The sequence below is a fragment of the Elephantulus edwardii genome, unplaced genomic scaffold, assembly GCF_000299155.1.
Source record: "Elephantulus edwardii isolate Elephantulus edwardi_28Jun2011 unplaced genomic scaffold, EleEdw1.0 scaffold00242, whole genome shotgun sequence".
Classification (NCBI taxonomy): Eukaryota; Metazoa; Chordata; class Mammalia; order Macroscelidea; family Macroscelididae; genus Elephantulus; species Elephantulus edwardii.
This window is the reverse complement of record NW_006399992.1, coordinates 1,248,770-1,254,222: the sequence shown is the minus strand read 5'-3', so window position 1 is coordinate 1,254,222 and position 5,453 is coordinate 1,248,770. Positions and strand designations below refer to the sequence as shown.

Below are 5,453 nucleotides of genomic sequence, written 5' to 3'. Positions count from 1 at the left end.
CAGGGGAGGCCCAGCTGCCTGGGCTCCTCTGTGAGGACAGTCACTAACTGCCCCTTGTCTGGGAGACCCCTTCCCCCCAAGCCCACAGCCGTTCTGAAGTCAATTCCTTAAGATTCAGAGGAGAGTCTAGCAGAGATTTTCCCAATAGGGGGAGACAAGGGCCCCAGAGCCCCAGGTCTTGAAGAACCCTTCCAAGCCATTTTGGAAACAATAAATACTGTGTGACTTGAGAAGAGAGGAGGAGTGGGTGGGCCAGCGCCCTGCCCACCCCGTCTTGCAGACCAGGCCCAGCTGCCTTCGCTTCACTCTGATCGCAGGATGATGTGGATGCCGGAGTCCGTGGACACAGGCCCGCTCATCTCCCCTGTCGGCAGCGCAAATGAGGCGTCTTCAAACAGCTTCTGCATCTGGCCTCTGCTCAAGGCACCCAGATCTCCCCTGGCCTTGGCTGAACTGCAGTCGCTCAACTGTGAGGTCAGAGACTCAAAGTCGTCCTCTCCAGACTTGATCTTCTGGATGCAGCCATTGATCAGCTCCAGAGCCTCCTCCTTGGTTCGCGTGATCTTCTCCTGCCTCCAAGAAAAGGGTCGCTGGGACTGGCTGTGTTTGGCCAGCAGGTGCGAGCAGCTGACTCTTCTAGGCTCGCCCTGCCCATTCTTGCTGCCACAGCTGCTGTTACCACTGGGCCGCTCCCACTGGCTGGCACTGGTGATGTGGTTGTAGTAGTACACCCGGCCTGAGCTCTGGCTCATGCGCTTCTCCCAGCTGGCCGGCAGCTTCTCCTCCTCCGCCATCTTTCCTCCTGCCTCAGCCATTCTTTTCCTTTTTTAAATCTCCAATTTAAAAGGAAAAAGTTTATTCTGACTTTTAAGGAACTATAGGAAAATTCTAATAGCCAATCAAATGCCTCATGGAGAGATTGTTTTCTTAAACCCTACAAGGAAGGTAACATGATCTTCATTTTATAGATGAGGTATCTGAGATTTATCTCAGTGTAAACATTTTGCCAGAGAAACATGAAGTAGTACAGCTAGGACATCAGAACTGTTGTTTATTAGGTCATAAGTCAGTTCTGACTTACAGCAACCCAGCAAACAAGAGAGCATCACTGTGTCTGCTCCTGCACTGTCCTCACAATCTCTTCTGTTTAAGCTTGTTCTCCCAATTACTCCGTCAAATTTTCTTTATCCGTATCTCATTGAAAGCCTTCACTCTCCTTTTCTGATCTGCGACTTTTCCAAAAATAATGTCTTTTTCCAGATACAAGAATATGCCCAAAGTTTGTGAGACGAAGTCTCACCATCCTCCCTCCCCTCTAAGGAGCACTCGGGCTGTGCACATCTTCCAAGATAGAGCCATTGTTCTTCTGTCAGTCCATGATACACTCAATATTCTTCGCCAGCACAATTCAAAGAGAAACTGATGTCTTTTGAATCTCAAGGATAGTATTTTTTATTATAAAAATTAATAAATTTTTGTATGACATACGATTAAAATTCATCACTTGAAAGAGAAAGCATGAATTCTGTAGGTTAATCATGACCTTCACCCTCCAAACTCCTATATTCAATTGCTCACTTGGTGTCACTATTTAAATATCCCTTGGGCAATAATACCAATTTAACATGCCCAAGATAGATTTAGCATCTTTTTCACTTAAACCTGCTCCTTTTCCTGTTACTCCTAACTAGCTCACAGTATCCTCCACAGCAACCTCTACTCAGCTACAAAAGAGAAAAAGACAATAAAAATTGTTAATAGTGCTACGGCTGGATAAGATTCTATATGGTTTTTCTCTGAATTTTACAGATTTCTTTGTTTAAATCTTATTTCCCCCATAAAAACATGTTAACTTTCAATTAGTAAAACTTGTATGCGGATCTAAGAGGGGAGGAGCAGAGGGGTAAGGATGGGTGCAGGGTAATCATGGGGTCACATGGTTTGATGGCTGGGAGGAGTTTCAAAGAGAGAGTTAAGGTATGGGGGCAATGTATATGAACTCTGTAGGTAAACCAGTGTAAAATTAAAAAATAGACAATAAAAACTAAAAACAACCTATATACCTTTGTTTCATGCAGTTCTGTAGTTTTTATTTATATTCGTAAATATATGTATAATTTTAATAAGCAAAACTCAAATATATGCTGTATATTGTAACTTTTCCCTTCTTAACAATATATATTTTAGAGATATTCCCAAGTCTAATTGTATCATAGTTTAATTATTTATCTTATTGTTAAAGACATAGGTGTTTCTGATTTTTATTACAAATTGTTCTGCCTTCCCCCCTCTCTTGTTCCCTCAGCACATTTTTGTCTTTATGTGCTGTCAAAATCACCTGTACCTCATAGTGACCTTATGTACAATAGCTCTGAAGCCTGCCTTGTCCTGAGCTGGTCTCGCTAACTCCAATACACCTACCACCATTGCCTTAGCTTTTATTTCACTCCATCTCATCCAGAGGTCTTCCTCACCTGCACTGTCCCTCCACCCTCCCAAGCATGATGTCCTTCTCCAACAATCAGTCTTTCCTGACCACATGCCCAAAGTATTCAAAATGAAGCTTCAAAATCCTAGCCTCCAAGGAGAAACTTGGTTTCACCCTCTCCAAGACAGACTTGTTTGTTTTCTTGACAGTCCATAAGTTCAAGACTCTTCTCCAGCACCACAACACAAAGGCATCGATTCTTCTTCTATCCTCCTTAGTCATTATCCAGCTCTCTGATGCATAGCAAGTTATTGTGAAGATAATGGACTAGATCGCAGCACATTACCCTCTTTCAAACTTCAGCCAACCAACTTCTAAAAATATATATAAAATCCATCCAGTGACAAAAACCCTTCCTTCCCTTTCTTGCCAAGACCCATTTTAATTTTTTCAAAATAAATTTAAAAACACAAGTAAAAAACATCTTAACCATAAAACAAATAAGAACAAGTATCATCATTCCTTCTTCTATTTCTCTAACTTATTCTATTAGTAACCTAATACTTCCCCCTCAGTAAAAAAAATCATTTAAAGATTTAATCCCCTCACTTTACTGCCTAAGAAATTAGCTTTATTTTTGGGTGTTTTTCTTTTTTTTTATTCTCTTAAACGTCCTAAAAAAGTATCTAAGATTATAAACAAATTTAATTTTGTTAATATTAATAAAGTAAAATTTGTTAATAGTTGATACATTTTCCCTAGTGCAGAACTGCATGCAATAGTAAATCTTTGTCATAGTTTTAAATTATTTCTGTTAATAGCTAGTATGTGTCAGGCTAAGTTAACAATTTTAGTAGCTAATAAAAGCTTCTATCTCTTCCATTCTACCCCAACTTTCCACAAACTAGCAGACCAATAGTTGTTTTTCTTTAAAAAATATCATGTTCTGGTCATATAAACTTCCCTTTGCAAACTCAATCCCTCTCTTCCCTCAAGTAGCAGCCACTACAGGGAATGGCAGCAATAAACAAAAAAGTTTATAAAAGTTAAGCCTACACATGCATAGAGATTTTCTGCTTTTATTAAAATAAGTTTAAGAATTTTGTTGTTTCTCTTTTCCTTAGAAGTATTTTTCATATACCTTAGAAGCTCAGCCAGAGTTCAAAGCTTAAAAAAATAAATTCCAAATTTAGAGAAACCTGCAACTTTTAAAATTCACTTAGACTCTAAGTCTCATGGAGAAGAATAGTGATGAATTTCCATTCTATCAATCAATCCTTGAAAACCTCAGAAAAAAAAAATTTTAAGCCACCAAAATGACTCAAATTCTTAACTGCTGCTATTTCAGTGGTCAACAACAGGGACTTGGAAAAGAAAGACTGGCTAAAAGGCAAATTTCTTAAAAGTGCTATCACAGCGTATTTAAAAACCTTGCCTTTTTCATCCAGCAGAGGTGCCCCCAAACCCCAACACCAAGACTTTTACTTCCAGTGTAGAAAGCCTAGTCAAGGTCATATAAGCCATAAATGTAAAAAAATGCTGCAAAAGACTAATGGGGTTCTGAAAGGAAGCTTTCTGCCACTTGCTTCCAAAGCAGTTCTCATGAACACCTAGTTCAGTAATTCCCCAAGAGTGCCCTGGCTCCCTCAGGGACACAACAATAATTAACACAGCATCACTATACACCTGGAAAAGTGTTGAGTATGCATGGACATTGCTGGTAAGATAATTCACTTTCTTCTCAACATTAATACGAGTTATTTAGTCTTACAGTCTTTTAGTAACTTATTATTTAGTCTTACAATCTTTTAGTAACTTTCTTTCCCCCTGCTAACTTACCATAGTGAGCATTAAAAAAGAGCCTTCAATATCTAACTCCTGTTAAACTGTATATAAAATAGAGTATTATTTTCCCATCAATTTCTAGTTATATCTAAAAACCCTGCACTTTTATTAAAAAAGAGACTTCTTCTCAAAAACAAATGCTAAAGTTCTTTCACCTCGGTGTTTTAAATAGTATTAAAAAATACTAACTCAATGCCAATAAGCCTCAATATACCCCTAAGGTATATAGAAGCATACAGTCAGCTATTTACTTACATAGCAAGTAATTTAGGGCAATAAATAACCTTCAATAGAAAAAAAAAGTTACCAGCAAAAATAGTAGTGAAATCAAGTACAAGACATCCAAATAAAAGCCAGTATTGTCTTTCTCCTAAATGTATACTGATGTATAGCCATCAGTAAGTAATAAAAGAAACGTGCCTAGCCAACTGACTCAGAAACCCCTATATGATGCTTTTTAAATACCACCTTTCAAGTTCTAAACATACCAGCTCAACCCTTGCTAAGGGACTATTAACTATGTCTCCCCTCTCCCCCCACAACAGAGTAGTCATAGCAACCCCCATTCCACCTAATTAGACTTCAGAAAATTGCATCTCGAACACCAGAAGAACAACGTTCATAGGACTGCTAGCAGACAATATAATCCTTCTTCCTACCCTCAAATGTTACCTGCCTACTTTAATGGCACAAAAGCCATACACAAAGTTTCCTCCTCTTATTGTAATCACACTCTTTCCTTGTCAAATACTACCACTCAATGCTCTACTTCAGGAGTATTCTTCCTATGTGGTAACTCAGGTTACAGTTGTTGCAGGCCAACTGGACTGGAGTCTGAATACTTGTCTTCTTCACCCCAAAAATCTCTATACTTACAGAGGATCAAATTAAAAAGGCTCTGTACCTCCCTATCAGAGAAAAACAGGCCATCATTGCTCTAGTACTCCTGGGATCAGGTTTTGCAGCAGCCACAGGAACAGTTGGAGGAATTGGAACAGCAACCCACTTTAATTACAAACTCTCCCAAGAGTTAACTGATGAAAATGATCAAAGTAAATGATTCACTCATTTTGCTGCAAACCCAGGTATAATCCCTAGCAGCCGTACTCCAAAACCGATGAGCATTAGATTTACCAACTGTTGAAAAGAGGAATCTGCTTCTTGCTGGGACAAGAGTACT

The 5,453-nt window shown here is 39.2% G+C and overlaps 1 pseudogene; it reads right to left on the bottom strand.

Annotated features, from left to right (window-relative positions):
- Window positions 1-302: 302 nt before the first annotated feature.
- On the bottom strand, window positions 303-794 carry LOC102852733 (annotated as a pseudogene).
- Window positions 795-5,453: the final 4,659 nt, after the last annotated feature.